The sequence below is a fragment of the Neovison vison genome, chromosome 5 (assembly GCF_020171115.1).
Source record: "Neovison vison isolate M4711 chromosome 5, ASM_NN_V1, whole genome shotgun sequence".
Taxonomy (NCBI): domain Eukaryota; kingdom Metazoa; phylum Chordata; class Mammalia; order Carnivora; family Mustelidae; genus Neogale; species Neogale vison.
In genome coordinates, this window is record NC_058095.1 from 14,337,845 (window position 1) to 14,357,603 (window position 19,759).

Below are 19,759 nucleotides of genomic sequence, written 5' to 3' on the forward strand. Positions count from 1 at the left end.
TAAGAAACAAAAGAGAAGATCATAGGGGAAAGAGGAAAAAATAAAACAAGACAAATTCAGAGAAGGAGACAAACCGTAAGAAACTCTTACTCAGAGGAAACAAACTGCTGGAGGGGAGGGGGATGGGAGGGATGGGGTAACTGGGTGATGGACATTGGGGAGGGCACTTGATGTAATGGGCACTGGGTGTTATATAAGACTGATGAATCACTGACCTCTACCTCTTAAACTAATAATATGTTATATTTTTACCGAGTTTAAATTAAAAAAAATTTTTTTTAAGTTTTTTAAAAATTTATTTGACAGAGATCACAAGTAGGCAGAGAAGCAGGCAGAAAGACAAGCAGAAGCAGGCTCCCCGCTGGGCAGAGCCCGATTCAGGGCTCTATCCCAGGACCCTGGGATCATGACCTGAGCCAAAGGCAGAGGCTTTAACCCACTGAGTCACCCAGGCACCCCTAAATAAAAAATTTTAAAAACAACATTGTTCATGGTGTTAAATCTTCAACCCTCAATGAGCAATAATAATTACAAAATTTTAAAACATTCCAGCCCTTATAATGATGTTTGTAATATTTCTAAATCTGGTATTTCTATCATCTTATATTTCTTAATCACAAAAGTAATTTAATCTGTTAGTATAATATTTATCCTTCCATAGAACTTTACAAATACCATTTGGTAAAGTAACAGGATTTAACACATTTGAGTGACTGTAGAATTCACTTATTTTCACTTCTGCCCCCAGACAGCAAATGCATTTTCATATAATTTTTTTTTAAATACCACAGTTTTCTTCTGGGAATCGATACTTTATTTTGTTTTGTACATACACACAGGTGGTGTGCCATGTTGTCTACATTTCTCTAGTATCTTCTCCTTGTCTTTCATCAAATTAATCTTGCAAATCTAAAAGTAGTATCTCAGTTAGAATATCACTAAGGATAGAGCTCCCAACAAGGTCTCATTTTCCAAAGACTTCATCATCTCCGTTAACATGAATATGCAAGATTCTGTAGTTCCCAAACTGTTTGTGCTGTAGGTACTACCAGCCTGCACAGGTCCAAGAACCTTCCAGTTTTCACCATCTTCATTCCCAAGTTTTGAGATACTTACTTAACTGTCTCTGATGTTTATTTGATGAAAGGTGGTAAAAACAGAATTCCTTGGGCACACACATGAAGGTGTCAGCATGATTCACATCCTTAATGACATCGCCCAGAAATGACTCTGAAGAGTTAGACACCCCCCCCACCTGCCCGAGGACCAGTTCCTAAGCCACAGAGCCTCATGTGAGTTTCATGAGTATATGACCTATGGTGGAGTGACAGAAGGAGGAGGGAAAGGGCCTGAGAAGTAGGGCTGGACAAGGGAAGGAACAAAGGAAAGAGAGGGATTCAGCTGATGTACAGCAGATCTGGGATGACCGGGATGCCTAGCCCTACCTAGCGATGGGAGCTTGTCGTGAGATGAAACCACATCTCCCTCCTCCACTACATGCAATCACTGGGGAACACAGGTCCACCTTCAACCAAAAATCTACTTTAGCATGTGTTAAAAGCTTTATAATTCTTGGAAGAAATTTGAAGTGGCTTCTACCACACCAGCTAACGTCAGAACCCCTGCATCCAGAGCTGTGTCTCATAGACCTGGAATTTTCCCTCTGGATCTACAAGTGTGCAAAGAGAGGCACAGGGCATCCCTGCTCTTTTGCTGGCCATCACAAAAAACCGCAAATGCTTACGTGCTCATCGATTGGAAACTAGTTATTTAAACTCAGGCACTTCTTATAATGGTTTTCTTTTGACATCTGGTTCTTTTATTAAATAGTTTTATTGAAATATACATATCATAAAAATTAAAAGTATGCTAGTTGGGTGGTTTTTAGTATAACCCCTAAGCTCTACAACTATCACCACAATCTAACTTTACTACCCTGAGAAGAATTCCCATACATGATGAGATTTTTTGGAGACTTTTTTTTTTAAAAAATGAGGTAGTTCGGGAAGCCTGAGTGGCTCAGTTGGTTAAGCGTCTGTCTTCAGCTCAGGTCATAATCTCAGGGTTCTGGAATCGAGCCCCACATTGGGCTCTCCACTCAGTGAGGGGTCTGCTTCTTCCTCTCCCTCTCCTTCTGTGGTCTCTCTCTCAAACAAATTTTAAAAAATCTTTTAAAAAAATAAAAATGAGGTCGTTCGAGGGGCGCCTGGGTGGTTCAGTTGGCTGAGTGTCCAATTCTTGATTTTAGCTCAAGTTACGATCTTGGGGTCAAGAGACTGAACCCGACTCAGACTCCATGCTCTGCATGCTCTGCATGGAGTCCGCTTCAGAGATTCTCTCTCCCTCTTCCTCTGCCCCTCCCCCTGCGCTCTCTAATTAATTAATTAATTAATTTTTAAAAAAATTTGAATAAGGTGGTTCTATATAAATGGAAATATATTCATGATGGGCAAAAGGTGCAAAAAAACACGTTGCAGAAATTTATAACATTATCCTATTTATTTACAATAGTATATACGAGCATACATTTCTCTATAAAGTTATGTTTATGTATTTATTCGATTTATTTGTATATGCATAGAGTGCTATATCTGGGAGTTTTATTTTATTTTACTTATTTTTTTAAGATTTTATTTATTTATTTGACAGACAGAGATCACAAGTAGGCAGAGAGGCAGGCGGGGGGGGGGGGGGGGAGGGGGAAGCAGGCTCCCTGTTGAGCAGAGAGCCCTTTGTGGGGCTCGATCCCAGGACCCTGAGGTCATGATCTGAGCCGAAGGCAGAGGCTTTAGCCCACTGAGCCACCCAGGTGTCCCTTATTTTATTAAGATTTTATTCATTCATTTGACAAAGAGCACAAGCAGAAGGAGTGGCAGGCAGAGGGAGAGGGAGAAGCAGGCTCCCTGCTGAGCCTATGTGAAGCTCAATCCCAAGACCCTGGGATCATGACCTGAGCCAAAGGCAGACACTTAACTGATTGAGCCACCCAGGTGCCCCTCGGAGTTTTATTTTAAATACGTTTTTCTAGGCTATTTTTAAAAAATTTTATTTAAGCGATCTCTGTACCTCATGGAGGGGAGCCCAGAGACCAAGAGCCTCATGCTCCTCCAACTGAGCCAGCCAGGCGCCTCTGTATACTATTTTCACGCTACATATTTCATATAATTTTTTACATCAATGATATATTGTTAGTGGGAATAACAACCAAAAGTGAAATAAGCAACGGGGGTGTTCAAACCTGATACAGAGATCCTTAGAAGCTGCTGGGAATAAATTTGAAAGCAAAAGAAACGATTTTGTAGCTAACCTAATATTTCACTAGATGGCGCCATTGTCAAATTTCTGTAGTTTCAAACGGGCGGGGGATAGACAGGTGGACCGCATTAACTGTTTCTGCCTGTAACCAATTGTTTTTATTACTGTTTGCTTTTCTTTTAAGTCATGGGGTGGGGGTGGGAGTGAGGGGACAAGTTAAATCTCCCTTCAGAAACACCCTAGTATTTCAAGCCCCCGGGATAAATGGAATGAATGCTTAGTAACGGAATTTAGTCTTTAGAAGGAAAATACAGCCAAAGGCATGTAAAGACTGACAATAGGCAGCTAGCTAGTTACTCTCCCCCAGCCCTGTAAAAATTCACCACTCATACCCTATTATCAGAAATGCAAAATGCTGTTTGCTGCTTCAGAATTCTCCTTAATTCTGAGCAGGCTGGGTTTCCTACCTTTTCACCCATCAACAATCCCTTCAATTATTCTTATTTCTCAAATCTCACTATTGGAATAATTTTACCCAAAACAGCATTAACGAAGTCGTTAATGATTTTTCTATTTTCTATGTATGTGTGTATGGATTTGACTGATTAAAGTTCCTAATGGACAAGGAACAGCCTTGCTAAATTGATGTAATTCCAGCTAAAAGCAGAAGGAACTTGAACCGGGTGGTAAGAACAAAGGTCCTGGGGTCGGCCCCTGACGAGCCACAGCACCATGGGTGAGTTACTGTAGTTGCGCTGACACAGGACTGAGCCACGGGGCATGAAAAACCACTTAGCGCAGCCCTGTAAAGGCCAGTTACTATCATCTGTTTCTTCGGCAAGAACCACCTCATCCACAGGCAGCCTCGGGATAACGAGAATGCCCACGAGAGCTTCTCTCCCCTACTGAAAATGCCTATCACCCTGCTTATATAGTTGGTGAACTAAGGAATGGGATTCTTAGGTTTCTCGGTGTACGAATTGCCTCTGTCCCACTGTTTGGGGGCAGTTTTTGTGAAATCCTCTGGGACTGAAATGTTACCACGAAAGTAAAGAGTACAGAGTGGAATATTGAGAAGTCCTTTTCCTTCCAGAAGAGAATCAGTTCGCAGATCTCAGGTGAAGCGCGCTGAAAGAACAGATCATTAGAATTTGACAGCAGGTCAGAATTTGGTACTTGGATGGCTTGAAGCCAGACTTCCCAGAAGGTGGTTTTGTGTTTACCACAAGTGCTGTTGTCCTAATTCTAAAAAGGTAATATTCTACTATTAATTACAAAATGCAATTCTATGAGCGAACTCCACAGATACAGGAAAGCTCATTTGATTGGAGGAGGTGAAAAAGTTTCTCTCCTATAGAAAGGTCAGAGGAGGAATTTTTCCCTTTGTTTTTGAATCCAGTGCTGATGATGTGTGAGTGTGTGTGTTGGCAGGTGGGCATAAGCTATGTGTGCCATTTTAAAAAACATATTTATTTACTTATTTGAGAGAGAGAGAGAATAAGAGAGAGAAAGAGAGCATGAAGGCGAGGGAGAATCGAGGGAGAAGGAGACTCCCTGCTGAGCAAGGAGCCTGATGCACGATTTGATCCCAGAACTCCAGGTTCATGACCTGAGCAGAAGGCAGTCACTTAACCAACTGAGCCATCCAGGCACGTTTATGTGTGCCATTCTTTTTTTTTTTTTTTTAAATAAAGATTTTTATTTATTTGACAGAGAGAGATCAGAAGTAAGCAGAGAGGCAGGCAGAGAGAGGGAAGCAGGCTCCCTGCTGAGCAGAGAGCCTGATGTGGGGCTTGATCCCAGAACCCTAGGTGTGCCATCCTTAAGATGGTGCCCCTCCTTGGGGCACCTGGGTGGCTCAGTGGGTTAAAGCCTCTGCCTTCGGCTCGGGTCATGATCCCAGGGTCCTGGGATCAAGCCCCACATCGGGCTCTTTGCTCAGCAGGGAGCCTGCTTCCTCCTCTCTCTGTCTGCCTCTCTGCCTACTTGTGATCTCTGTCAAATAAATAAAATCTAAAAAAAAAAAAAGACGGTGCCTCCTTAGGAGCAGAGAAGTATGGACTCGTATTTGCAGCTCTCTCACCCTATAAGAATTGAACTGCAGGGCAGAAATTAGCAACGGTTAGGATGGGGATGATTTTAGTGTTGGGAGCGCTCAGCAAACCGAGGACTGCTCCAAACTCCCGGGTTTGCATTGTGGTGTTTCCGACCTTGGGGTCTTGTCCTCCGCAAGCCCTGAGTCCCAACAAAACAAACCTATGGCAACGGTTTGAATTTGCCGTGGTGACCTCTATGGGTGCCTCGGTTGCTGGTGGTTTTTATAATCGTATTTTGCCAGGGGCCAGTGTAGAAAGAGAGTGGAGAGAGTGTGCAGAAGGAAAAGCTTCATTTTTCTTTAAGCAATCATGGTATCTAGGCCCTGTGCTAAATTTTCAATGAAGTGTAATTTACATGCCATAAAAGTCACCCATTAGAAATGTACACTTCAATGACTTTTAGTTAGGATTGCCAGATAAAATATGGGATGCCCTGTAAACAACTTTTTTTTTTTTTTTTTTTTTTTTTTTTTTTTAGTAAGTGTGTCCCATGCAATATTTGGGGCATATGTACACTAAAAAACATTATTTGTTACTTATCTGAAATTCAAATTTAAGGTCTTCATGGCTCTCATCAGAGACTCATTCCCCTTGCCAAAATCAGACTGTTTTTCCCAAGGAAAATTCCAGGTTTTTTTGAAATGTCATTTGTCCTGAGCCTCATTGTGCTGTGTTCTGTTACTTCTTACCTTGGCATATGCTATTCCCTCTGCTTGGAATGCTGTTCCCTGATTCTTTGGTCAGCGGACTCCCCAGTAGAGATGCCTGACCCCTCCTCCTCATCGGTTCAGACACTTGCTCTCTTGGCTCTCACAGAACTTACTACATACACCATATCATGGGGGCAACGCAGTGGTGGTAAGAAAAGGCTCTTCTAGGCCCAGACGAGCTGTGTGACCTTGGGGGACTGACTGACTTCTCTGGGCCTCCACTTCCTCATATCCAAGTTGGGGAGAATAAGAGTATATGTCTTATAGTGTTTGCAATAATTAAATATTAACACAAATAAAGCGCTTAGAAAATGCTGGCATACAATTAGTGCTCAGTAAATGTTAGCTGTTACGGAATTAACTCTCTTAAAGCAGGGCCATCCTTCATGCTTGTCCTCAGATCAAGATGCTCAACTCTGTGTGTCCAATGAACTCTGAATTCACGCACAGCAGGCTGTTTTCCAGCTACCATTTATGCAGCGGCCGTAAAGGTTAGGCACCTTGACCCATAATGTTTCAGTAGGTCATGCGTGACAGGGTCCAGGTGGCCAAGGACCAGCATTTGGCCGGTGTAGCAGGCAGTGTCCTTGAATAGCTCCCTAGGGTTGCCTGAGAGCCCTTCCCAACCCCCTGCCCTGTCCTGGCTAGGCCTGGGAAGTGTCTGCCTTCTCGGCGGCGCTAGGCCGGGAGGCCTTCAGCCTTACCAGACCTGCATGATCCATTTAGTCTGTAAACAGTGGCAGATTCCAGGAACACCTATACCTGTAACCCACAGGCTGCTCAGAGGACAAAAGACAAACCAAACCCACGGGTGGGCAGCCAGTCTCTCCTGTGGTTTCGCTTGAAAAATGAAACCACACTCTTCATGCAAATACTTAGATTTTAAACTAAGTTGTGGAGCCGCCGAGTCCCTCCACTGAAAAACATCCTCCCTTAAGTCTATAGAGTCAGAACGCAGACCGGTGGTTGCCCAGGACTTGGAGGAGGGATCGGGGATTGACTGAAAATAGGCAAGAGGAAACTTTTGGGGTTCTGGAAGCCTCCTAAGACCAGATTATGATGGCAGTTGCACAACTCTCCCTATTAGAAAATAGAGCAAATATGTACATAAATATAAATATAAATACAGCTGAAATTCAGCAAAAAACCCAAACCAGGACATTCAGTTAAGTTGGCATTCCAGCCAACTGTTTTAACTGGATAAGTTGTCTCTGGCCAATCTCTCTCCCTCACCAGGCCTGTTCTTCTGCTGTAAAAAGGCTGATTTTCACTGTTACTATCATGGTTTCGTGCGGGGCATGACAGAAGGTCGTATACTGAGGAGCCTTCAAGATGGCGCCCAGCCACCCAGGGTGAGACCGTACTGGGCCTGCTGGGTGGCCCACACACCCGTGCCCCTTACAGGCCTTTAAGAAGAGCCCAACGCCCTTCCCCGGTGCTCTCAGGAGCAGAGGGTTTTCGGTGTGGATTTCCATCTGGCAGAGACCTCCTCTTGCTTCCTCTACCTGTGTGGTTCTGGAGGCTCAGCTTGGCGAGGCGCCAGGCATCCAGCCAGCTCAGGAGCTGGGAACGTGTTTGCAGGGAACTAGGGGGAAGGAAAAAAATCCTCCTGCCGGACTCTCCCTCATTGGCTTCCTTGTGATTTATCGCTATGGAAACTGAGCTCTTTTCCTCTTTGCTGGTGGCTGGTTGGGGGCGCACATTGTTGATGCCATGGCTCACAGTTCACAAGTTCCTTCCTCTTTCCTGTTGCAGAAATGCCCCAGAACAGCAGCTCACACCTGAAGAGCTGGATCTTGGGAAAAACAATCTCATTTGATTCCCCAGGGACGGGGGGGTGTGGGGGGCCTTCTGGGTAAGTGGCAGCCAGAGAGCCAGAGAACAATAAGGCCTCCAGGGCTGAACTGGGGCCCTGCTTTTCCCCTTCCTTTCTTTAGCTTTCCTAGCTAGGAAAGTTTTCAAAAATGGATTTGCAGACAGTCACAGGTAGCCTCACGTTAGGGGGCCTGAAAACTTCAACTCAACGTCCCTTTGTGTGGGCAAAGCCCTCTGCAAGGGCAGGGCCCATCTGTTTGTGGAGACCCCCAAGGGAAGTTTGTGGCTGGGAGGATAAAGCTGCAGATGCAAAGGAGGGGAGATGAAAAGGGCCTGCGGTTGGCCTTCAAGGGGCAGGCACCCTGTGTCATCATCAGTCACTTCCCCATTCATGTGAGTTTCAAGGGTTGACAGCTGGGCTCTGGTGAGAGCTGGCTCACCTGGAGTTGGCCCAGCACTCAGGCTACTCTTGAGAAGCCAGTGCCTGGGTCAGAGCACCTTGGGGCTGTCACCACACATCCTGTGCCACGTCTTGGATGTGAGGACCCAGGACACATGGTAAGTGGGGATCCCAGATACAGTGAAGGAAGCTCTCTTGGCCAGGAAGTCTTGAGACATGGCCAGGTTCAACGGGTCCCTCTCTGGTGGCACGGGTAAGTCATGGCCAACTTCAGGGACATCTGTAAGCCAGCCAAAGGGGTGGCTCTTTGGCTTCATCCTATAGGGGAAAAGGGGCCCAAGGATACCTCATATTTTTCCATTTCCCTGTTCCAGAGAGCCAAAGGAGGATAATTTCCTGGTCATGAAATTATCTGGGAGGGAAATGTTCCACTTAGGAGCTGGGGCATTTCCGTGCATCTCTAGAATCATGTTCAAAAACCCTCCTTGACCTCTTTGAACATCCAAGATCTTTCTTAGGTCTCAAAATGTTTCTGTTCACTTTACACCCAGGATGTCCCTTTATTCGGAGCATGTTTGCTCCTTGTCGCCCTGGGGAAGGATTTCCAAGTTGTTTCCAGGTTCTAAGTAGCAGTGTGAAAATTCATGTTTTATTTCTGTCAGTGGAATGGCCTGAACCTATAGATCCCAGGGGAGCTCCTGCGTCAGGGAGAAGCAGATGGTGACAGAGACACAGTCTTGCCAAATGCCTTTAGAGCAGCTCAGATCACCTCTTCCTCATGGGACAAGAGAATGAGCCTCTTTGAGGAGGACATTCTGGTTCTCCTTGATTCACTCTGCGCCTGTGGGAGCAGCAGAAAGAGAGGATTTTCACATAATGTTCAGCTTGAAGGGTGTCACTCCCCATAAGACCTCAGGAGAATTGGAGGGTTTGAGGCCAGAGGGGCCACCAAATACTGTCATCCTCCAACACCCGTATCACAACGGTCAGCCAGAGCTTGAATCCTTCAGTGACAGGGACCTGGTTCATTAAAAAAATGTAAAAATAAATTATTTATTTATTTAACAGAGAGAGAGAAGGAGAGCAAGCAGGGGGAGCAGCAGAGAGGGAGGGGGAAGCAGGCTCTCTGCTATACAGGGAGCCCGATATGGGGCCCCATCCTAGAACCCTGGGATCATGACCGGAGCCAAAGGTGGATGCTTAACAGATGGAGCCACAGGAACTCTAAAAACAAGAGATTTTGATTGACATAACAGTAGATTTACATGCATTTGTAACAAACGATAGAGAGAGATCCTCGCACACTTTGCCTGCTTTGCCTGGTTTCCCTCAGTGGTAACATTTTGCAAAAGTGTAGTCTAATGGAACGACCAGGACACTGGCATCAATACAAGTCATGATCTGTTTAATCCCCCTATTTCTACCTGGACTTTGTATCTGAACGTGTGCAGCTTTAACACCTCTGTGGGTCCGCGTATCTGCCGCCACAGTCCAGATAGAGTTCTAGCACAACAGGGATCTGACCTATGAACCTTTCACAGTTATATCCGCTTCCTTCCCAGCCCCCATCTCCAATCTCTGGAAACCGCTACTCTGTCCTCTGTTTATAAAATATTGTTACTTTAAAGATGTTAGGGAAGAAGAATCATATTCGGAGGGATTAGCTTTTTTTGCTCAGCATATTTTCCTGGAGACTCATCCAATTAATTGCAAATAATTTGTTCTTTTTTTTTTTTAAGATTTATTTATTTATTTTGGAGAAAGCAAGCAAGCATTTGGTGGGGGGGGGATAGAAAGAGAGAGAGAACCATCAAGCAGACTCCCCACCGAGCATGGAGTTGGATGCAAGGCAGGACCCCGGGATCGTGACCTGAGCTAAAATCCAGAGTTGGCCGCTTACCCGATGGAACCATCCAGATGTCTGTACTTTCTTCCTTTTTATTTTATTCCTTTTTATTGCTGAAGAATATTCCATAGTATGGATGTACCACCATTTATCTAACCCTTTGCCCACTGAAGGACATCTGAACGGATTCCAGCTTTTTGGGGAGGGCTGGAATTACAAATAAAGCTGCTTCGAACGTCCACGTGCCGGTTTTTGTGTGAACCCATGCTTGTTATTTCTCTGGGCAACCGGTGACCTTTTAAACAGCTCTAATTAAAGCAGATCCTTGAGGTTCTTGAGGAATTCCTTTGGAAAGCCACATGCATCCTCATATTCTCCATATTAGAAACGCTTATCCGGGCTCCCAGCTTCGTCCTAAGTCACATGGATCTCACATCTGTCCAGAAGCACTGTTTCCTGTGCAATTCTCATACCCCAACTTGGCTGCCTTTTTTTAAAATTTATATGTATCTATTTATTTTAATTTTGTTTAATCAGGTAATGAAGCTACAAAGAAACAGGAAACATTAAGACAGTTGTATAGAACAAATTGAAGGATTACATCCTAGAATAACCTTGGTGAATAAATATGTCATACTCTGTTTTTCACCTTTTTCAGACTTTGACCCTGTTGGTCTCTGTTCAAAGCCAAAAATTTTCCTGTGAGCGGGGGGCATTTCAAGAAACCCTGAAATATTTTTCCTCTGGGGGTGTTTGGCCTTGGACTCAAGCGTCTGAGTTTCCAACAGGCTTTATCATTTAAACTGGCTGTGGGAGCTTGGGCGAGTGTACTAACCTCTCTGAGAGTCTCGTTTTTGTCCTGTAACATGAGGTTACTACCAGCCTCTGATTCACAGGATTCAACAAGATAGTAGGTGAGACTTGCTAAATGCTCCATACATTTTAGCAGAAACCCCTCTCCAAATCGTTTTTTTTTTAATTAATTAATTTATTTGACAGACAGAGATCACAAGTAGGCAGAGAGGCAGGCAGAGAGAGAGGGGGAAGCAGGCTTCCTGCTGAGCAGAGAGCTGGATGTGGGGCTCGATCCCAAGACCCTGAGATCATGACCTGAGTTGAAGGCAGAGGCTTTAACCCACTGAGCCACCCAGGTGCCCCTCCAAATCGTTTTAAAGTAATACAGGGCTTCACTGAAGGTTCTTTGAAGGGGACTGTGAGGAGAGAATTATACCTCACATCTCAGGAAAAAAAATCCAATATGGAGGCCTCTCCCTCAAAATCAAGTCCAGGAAAGCCCTCCCAATGCCAGCCAGTCAGTCCTGCTCACTTCCAGATGGGCCCTTTTCTTCCTCAATTCTGTGCATCTCATCCAGGAGTCCTCGTCGTTCTGCCACACGCACCCCTCCTCCCCTCTGCCCTGCACCCTACTTCCAGGGAATGAAGACTGGGAACTCTTAGGCTACGTTTTGTTTTCCTTTTTGTTTTGGTTCCTGTCGTGCTTGCTATTCGAGTGGTCAGATGGATCTGCTCAGATTTCCACAACAGGGACACAATTCTTGCTCTCTGGCTGGTCATCCACAAGCTCCGTGAACAACATCACGGCCCTTCCTCGCATTGAGCCAGAACTGTGATCCCAGCCCACAAACAACAGAGGCCTCTTAACAATTTGCAATGAAAACAACTTTCCTTTTTCCTCTTCCTTTGTCCTTAACCATGGCAATCAGCAGGAACACTGCTCTGACCCACGGCGTTGGTTCTGACCAATATTTACCTTCTTAGTAGCTTATTTATCAGTAGGATGAAGAGATGTTCAGTGGCATTACTTCCCCCTAGAGAGAGGGGGAGTGGCCTACGTGGCTGCCGGCACACACACTTGCCCCTTGCTAGAGGCTGTATCTGCCCGACATCGGCCCCAGGGGACAGCTGTCTAGAAACGTCTCCCTTTCTCTCAGCTGCTTTTTAAAAAACCTTCGTAAAACTTGTCCTCACTGTCTGGTTGCATGGTTCTTACTGGAATGTACCTCCTTGCGATTTCTACCCAGAGGCAGAAAAAAAATCCAATTTCTCTTTCACTTAAAACAATGCGGTTATTTAAAGATAATCATCAGATGCTTTCCAGATCTTCTTCCTTAATCTTAACATTCCCCCTTCCTTCAGATGCTTCTCTCAGGATGGGTTGTGAAGCTCCTGCCTTAGCATTTCCCTGTGTCTGGGTGTGACCTGCATCACTGAGCTTGCAGGACATCAGGCTGTGGGGCTGTCTCCTCCCCTCTTCTGAACTCCTTACCTCTGTTCATGTGGCCAGAGATGATGGCGGACAGGACCCTTCCAACTCATCAGTCTTTCCTACAGTTTGGGATCTGTGGTTTTGGCGCTCCCTACCTCCCCAAACTTTTAAACTCAGGACACTTTGTGGGCTTAAGAAAATAGGTGAGAGAAATGGCCTCCATCTTTTCCTGGGCCAGGTGAGGCTCTGGAACACTACAGGTGGGAATCTACAGGCACGGATGGGGTGAGGTGAGGAATGGGGACACTGTTCCTACTGGAAAGTCCCCCAAATGAGGGGATTATGCTCCATTCAAAATGTCTTAAAGTTACAGACAGTAGACTTAAAAGTAATCCCTGCAGGCCAACGGCTGCCTGTTGGGTCCCACCTGCAGGGAGGGGAAACCACCAGATCTGCCCCTGGGATTAAGAGGGGCTCAAGTTGGGGAGCTTGAAGAGACTCAGGGCCCAGTTATGATTTCAGCCTCATTGTGGATAAATGGCTTGTGGGGGCCGAGCACAGAACCTAATCAGTGTTTGTCAGGCTGTTTTCTGAGTACATTCAGCATTTGCTCCATAGCCAGCATAAAAACAAACTCCTGGATCAAAACCATCCGATGATAAGCTGGAAACTGCTTGTACTTTAAACCAAAGTCACTTTTTGTATCTAAAACTCATTTTGTTGATTTCTAGATAAACCATGACCGTTTCCCACCCCTGCCCCCCGCCCTCCAAGGGTTGTTCCTGGCACGGTAATTCCTCCTGAACTTATGATAAACCAATTCAGGTTTCCTCTTATTTTAGCAAAGTTTACTTCATCTTGGATAGAAAGGACAGAAAAAGGAGAGTGAAGACAAAAAAAAAAAAAAAAAAATTCCAGTATTATTGTTATTTGCTACCATGGCCGCTAGGACAGTATCGAGAGTGGCTGCCATCGAACAGTTGTGTAGCTCGCTAGTACTTCTGGATTTGATCAAGGAACCTAGGAAATCCTCATGAAGAAGCCTCATATCCTCAGGGAGATGTGTGGGATACATGACAGCAGAGGAAGGAATTTGTAGCTTGTTAAATATATCAGAAGGGTTTTGATTAAGATCAGCCTGGGGCAGGGGCGCCTGGGTGGCTCAGTCGGTTAGGTGTCTGACTCTTGAGTTCAGCTTGGGTCATGATTTCAGGTTCCTGAGCCTGGTGTGGGGCTCCACGCACAGTGGGGGAGTCTACTTGAGATTCTTACTCTCCCTCTGCCCCTCCCCCTGTTTGCACTCTTAATTTCTCTCTCTTAAATAAATACATAAATCTTAAAAAAAAAAAAAAAAAAAGGTCCTCCCTGGGGCACATCTCTGGCAGAGTGCTATAGGGCTCTATCTTTATCTACTGAATGTTTTTATTAATGTCTTTGGATGAGGACCCTGGTGACCATCTGATAAAATCTGTGGATGATTCAAAACTGGGAAGAAAAAAGTCAGAGGGTAAAATCAATTGTCGAGAAGATGGCTAAAGGGGGCACCTGGGTGGCTCCATGGGTTAACTAAGCCTCTGCCTTTGGCTCAGGTCACGATCCCAGCGTCCTGAGCTAGAGCCCCATGTTGGGCTCCTCACTCAGCAGGAAGCCTGCTTCTCCCTCTCCCACTCCCCCTGCTTGTGTTCCCTCTCGCGCTGTGTCTCTCTGCGTCAAATAAATAAATAATCTTAAAAAAAAAAAAAGGCAGATAAAAGCACAGGTCGTGGAGGTAGATCTGGTTTTCCACCTTAGACTGAAGAGGAAAACCAGAGAGGAACATTGAAGGACAGCCACCTCCCATCTTTTGTCTTCTAGGGGGAGCTCCTTTTAGCATAGCCTAACTCCTTGCTGAATAATCTGTTGACAAATCAGCCTACAGACCCCTTGAGGGCAGGGCCAGGCCTTTGCCTTTCTCATGTTGTGCCCAAATTTCGAAACCCCCCAAAGATGACCACCAGAGTCAAAGCCAAACAGCAAGGGTCGTTTATTACGAGTTCCAACCCGGACCTCCACGCACTCGTTGCCGGTGACGCCAAGAGGTCCTGATCAGAGTAGGTGCAGGGTTTTTATAAGCAGGTACAAACAAGTTTTGGCTGGGGTACAAACAAGTTATGCTGATTGGTCGACGTTTTGAACATTTAAAAAAAATCATACGTGGCGTTGGTTCATTGGTGTAGGAAGCCTGCGCGCGCGTTAAGCAAGCGTTCATACAGAAGCGGAAGTAGCTGGTTAATAAACACTTTCAGGCTTAAGCAAGTTTCAGGTGGGTGAGGTTTATTCAGACCTTTCATTCCCCCTCTCTCAAGTACCTGAGGAGTCAATCTTGGATCCTCCGTCGTCATGAGTGCAGTCGTTGTCGCGTGAGTCTAGGGGCTGATATTGCTGTCTTAAGAGCATGATTTGCACTGTCTGGAGGCGTTGATTGAAAAAAGTCACCAGGCGGTTTAAGATGCATGGGCCAAAAGTTAACAGGAGGAGTAAGATACAGATGGGTCCCAGCAAGGAAGAGATTAAGGTCGTTAGCCAAGGGGACGAGTTAAACCAGGATTGGAACAAACCCTGTGCTGCCTCTCGCTCCTTTTTCCGCTTTGCTAACCCTTCTCTCACCTTAGCCATAGAATCTTTGACTACCCCTGAGTGATCAACATAGAAACAACATTGCTCCTTAAGGGCAGCACAGAGGCCCCCTTGTTGGAGGAATAAGAGATCTAACCCTCGTCTATTTTGTAAGACCACCTCCGATAATGAGCTGACAGACTCTTGTAGCTTTGAAATGGATGATTCTAGCTCCTGTATATCTGCATCAATGGCTTCTCGCAGGCCCTGATAGTGGTGTTGTTGCGAGATTAAGGCTGAGGTTCCGGTAGCCACCCTGGCAGTTCCTAGTCCTAGTCCCAGAATGAGTGCAAGAGTCAGGCTCACGGGTTCCCTCTTAACCCTATGCAATCCCTCCTCCCAGTATGAAATCATGTCCTCATAGGGGTGGTAAATGAGGCGAGGTACAAGATGCACCAGAACACAATAGTCATTAGTTCGATTCAGTGCTGACAGATGGAGGCATGGGGTAAGTCCAGAAGCACAGGCCCACCAGGCATTTTGGGGTGGTAATAGATATTCTCCTGTGTCATTTACGGCTATAGTCTGGTTGCAGATGTGTGAATGTTCCGGTGGGACCTGTCCTATACAGGTCCCTTTTCCACTTATGGCTGTCATCGTTAGGCGATGGTTGGAATTAGACCATCGACACACAGAAGGCGAACTGGAGCTATTATAACTTCCAGAAGTGGCCAGGCCCTCATAAAAAGGGGGGGATGTCTCATAACATAACCAGCAGGACTCTGTGGCGCTAGGATTAGTATAGTTTAGGACTTGAAAGGCATACTGAACTAGTTGGGTTAGGTGAGAGCGGGTGTCTTTTGGCTCAGGGCCCGTGGCTTCTACAGGCTGCCTTTTGGGGCTTGGGGTGGGGATGGTTGGCGTTGCCTCGGGAGGGTTGGTGTGGTTGCGAAAGCCTGTTGGTGTACCCGGCGGCCCCATCGGGCCGTGCGTGCGCGTGTGCCCCACGTCCCTCAGTGTGTGTGTGTATGCAGGTGGTGTCAGCCTTGGCCTCCGGGGAGGTAAGGCGAGAACTGGATTGGGTCCTATGGCAGCTCTAGAGGTTTCTATAGAAAGTTTAATAGTGAACGTTAGACCGTCGTCATAACGTTCTTTATAGAATCTGAGGCCCCAGGTATATCCCTTCACCCAGTTAAGTTGTCTTTTTCCCGACTCGGTAAAGGCTATTTTGAGTGGGTGACACCACTGGTTTTTACAGGCTGGGTTCTGTGTCCATTTGGGGCTGCTCCTGGTGTGAGAATAATTCGCCGTCACGGTGATGTAGTCCCAGCCTGAGGTGGGTTTCCAATAAGTGTCACCAGTGGTTTCGCAGCCCCAATTGCGACAATAAAAGTGGGATGCCCCACTACATGAGTGGGTCCACCCTCTGGGTCTGTGAAACCCGGGGCATACATAGAAGGTAAGTGTCCTTAACATACTTCGCTGACTCCAGTCCCCACAGCCTCCCCAAGGATCTAACCCGAGTCGTCCCCGGGGGGATGGTTGTGAAGGCGGCTTCTGTAGGTCAAAGTAATTTTCTACGTCCCAGTTGGCTGGAGCTCCCATGGCTAACTTACAGATGTCAGGGTATAAGTTAGGCCACCAAGTGTAGGGAGTAGCTGTGTGTGATATGTTCCAAACTACGAGGCCCGCACTATTAGTGACCCGCCAAGTCAGAGTGGCTAGGGCATGAGGATTGGTCATGGGGGTCCAAGACATTGATAACAGAACCAGGATTATGAGAAGGTCCTCCATGTGGAGGGTGTTGGCGCCAAGTGAGTTTTAGGGGATTGTCTTTACTGCCCTCAACTGTCCAACTGGCGTTCTGGTCAGATTTCCCAATGAGATCTGATAGGGGGTCAACTGGTTTGACGTGAGCGTGGTGGACCCAGGCGGCTATGTTGTTTACTTTGACAGCTGTGGGGGTGGTCAGGATGATCTGGTAAGGTCCTTTCCACCTGGGCTCGAGCGTCTCAGGCCGATGTCGCTTGACGAGGACCAGTCCGCTGGGTGCAGTTGGTGGGATGCAGGCGGTGGTCCTGTCTCATACAAGTCCTTCTTTTTTGGGACCCGCTGCAGGGCTGAGACACAGATGGGAAGATCTGGAGTGGGGGGGTGTTAGTGAAAGACTCCGCATATAGACACCCCCCCTCAGCCATTGATTAACTAACTGCTTCTTGGCTTTTCTGTAATCGTTTGGCTTCGCCCTTCCCCTGTTAGGCCCTTCCCCCAGTTAATTGTTTAACCGCTCTCTTGCCTTTCTGTAACCGCTTGGCTTTTAGGGGGTGATACTGGTCTCCTGTTTAAACAGGATACCTTATATGCATAGTCACGTAGGCAAGGGGGGTCTCCCCCTCCTCACTCCCCCTCCCCGCCTTTTTCTTCGCGCGCCGGGGTCCTCCAAAGCCAATCTACAAATACCGAGTATGCCTTTACATTCAAACCAGCCAATGAGAACCTTGTAACTATGCTTCTGCTTCTGTACGTATGCTTTCGCTTCCCCAAACCCCATAAAAAGGCCCTGAACAAAGGGCTGGGGCGCGAGTCCTCCTAAGACTTGATCGCCCGCAGGTACCTGTGACTACTCAATAAACCTTGTGCTGTTTGCATCTGATCTGTGGCCTCGGCTCGGTTTTTGGGTCCCGGGGTCTCCTCCTGAGGAGAGGTCCATTCCGGGGTGCTTAAAACCCGGGGGGATCTTTCATTTGGGGGCTCGTCCGGGATGTGAGACCCCCCCCACCCAAGGACCACCGACCCACTGTCAGGAGGTAAGCTGGCCAGCACTTTATTCGTTGTGTCTGTTCGTTGTGTCTGTTCGTTGCGTCTGTGGCTGCGTCTGAACCTGTTACTTGTGAATTTGCGCATGCGTTTGGTTTGGGGTTCGATCGGATCCATTTGTATTTGGCGAGGGCCAGAAGGAGCTGACGGGCTCGGACTTCTCCCTCGCAGCCCTGGAAGACGTTCCAGAGGCGTTTGTAGTCCCGCCAGGCGGGGCATTTGGGTCCTTCGGGACATCTGGGCCCCGGTGCAGCGGGGCATCTAGAGCTCGCGTTTGGGGAAGCCCCTTTGGAGCTCAGCCTGTATCAGAGAGATACGTGGCCTTGGTTGGAGAGGGGGAATCCGGACCCCCCGGATCTCCGCTTGAGTTTTTGCTTTCGGTTTTGTACCGAAATCGCGCAGCGTCCTTCTTGTTAACTGTTTTGTGTGTCTTACTTATTGTCCTTGGTGTTTTCTTTGACTCTAAAATGGGGCAAACACTTACCACCCCCTTAAGTCTCACTTTAGGTTACTGGAAAGATTCTGAGTTTCTCCTAATAGATGTGGGGGTTTCTCCCTCACTCACTTCCCGTGTTAATGGCTATAACTGGAACCAACTGGGGTTGGTCTAACTCGAGACAGAGACCATAAGGAATATTCCCAAGCAGCTGCCGAAACTCTCTTTGTTTCGGGGAAGTTTCCCTGTGTTCTCTGGCCCGACTTGGACTGCTTAACCCCTCCCCCCTTGCTGGTGGGAAAGCATGGCATCTGCTCCTCTGTTGGGGCTTATGAGCTCCAAAACCGGGAATCCTTTCTCTGCCTCCTGGCAGCACTTTGTTTTCCTCTGTTTCCCCCTTATCGTGTTTCTGTACCAACGTGCGTGCAGCCTGCATGACTAGCCTCTAGATCATGCACCATGGCTCCTCTCTCCACTGACAAGGAGCAAGAAGAGCACCCCCTGGACCTAAAACCCCCACTCCAGATCTTCCCATGCATGTCTCAGGTAAACATTCAAAGTGGAGTGGGCCCAGGTGGAACGTAAATCACTATTGAAACTAAGTTAAGTTTGTTGGTTTAATTAAGATAAGACCTGTCTTTTAAGTTAACAGTAGTAAATGTGAAACTTGGAAGTTTACTGAAGGTCAAATAAGCTTGTGTTACTTGTTAAAATATGTTAGCAAAGAAATGACTAAACTGATGGTTAATTGTCTGTCTCAAAGTTCTAATGGGTAATTGCTGAAGTAGCTTTCAAAGTCTTTGGTAACCTGAAAGTTTTAAAGTTTTGCTTGGGTGACAAATGGAATTAAATTGTGGACATCTAGGTCTTAAAGGATAAAATGCTAAGTCATTAATTACTGGATGTAGGTTTGTGCTTTTGACTTCTTACTGCAAAGAAACTAAGAGTATTTAAATCTGTTGATAAACGTGTTTTGCACTTAACTGTTTCATAAATTTGACATCTGAAGAATTCTGTTGTAACAGTTCACAGTTGGTTAATACTTAGTCTTAACTAGAGATTAAGGGGTTTCTAAGACTATCAAATTCTGCTTAGTGTAACTAAGACTGATGGAAATAAGGGAAACTCTGTAGAAAAGTAGGTAATATGTAAAAAAGATTTAAAGAAGGGAAATGCATTTTATTAAAGATAAAAGGTAATTTGGTCCTAATGAGATGGTTGTTTGGAAGAAAATGGCTTGGGACAAAACCTGAATGCAAAGGAAAGATGTAGAAGGTTTGTGAAGGGAAATCTTCAGAAAAGGAATTTTAGATATGGTCAGGACAGACTAAAAAGGAAAAAAAACAGCCTCCAAGGTGATTTAATACTCTCCTGACCTGCCTCCACATAGATTATACTTCCAAGTAAAGTATAAGGGCCATTCGGCCTTGAGAGATTAAGGAAGCAGCCCAACCTTGAGAGACTGCGAAAACACCCTGTTGCCATCCTCCATTGCCTGTAACCATAGAAATTCACTCTAATCTGTAAAGAGTGAAAAGGGAGATTGATCACCTCCCATTAGC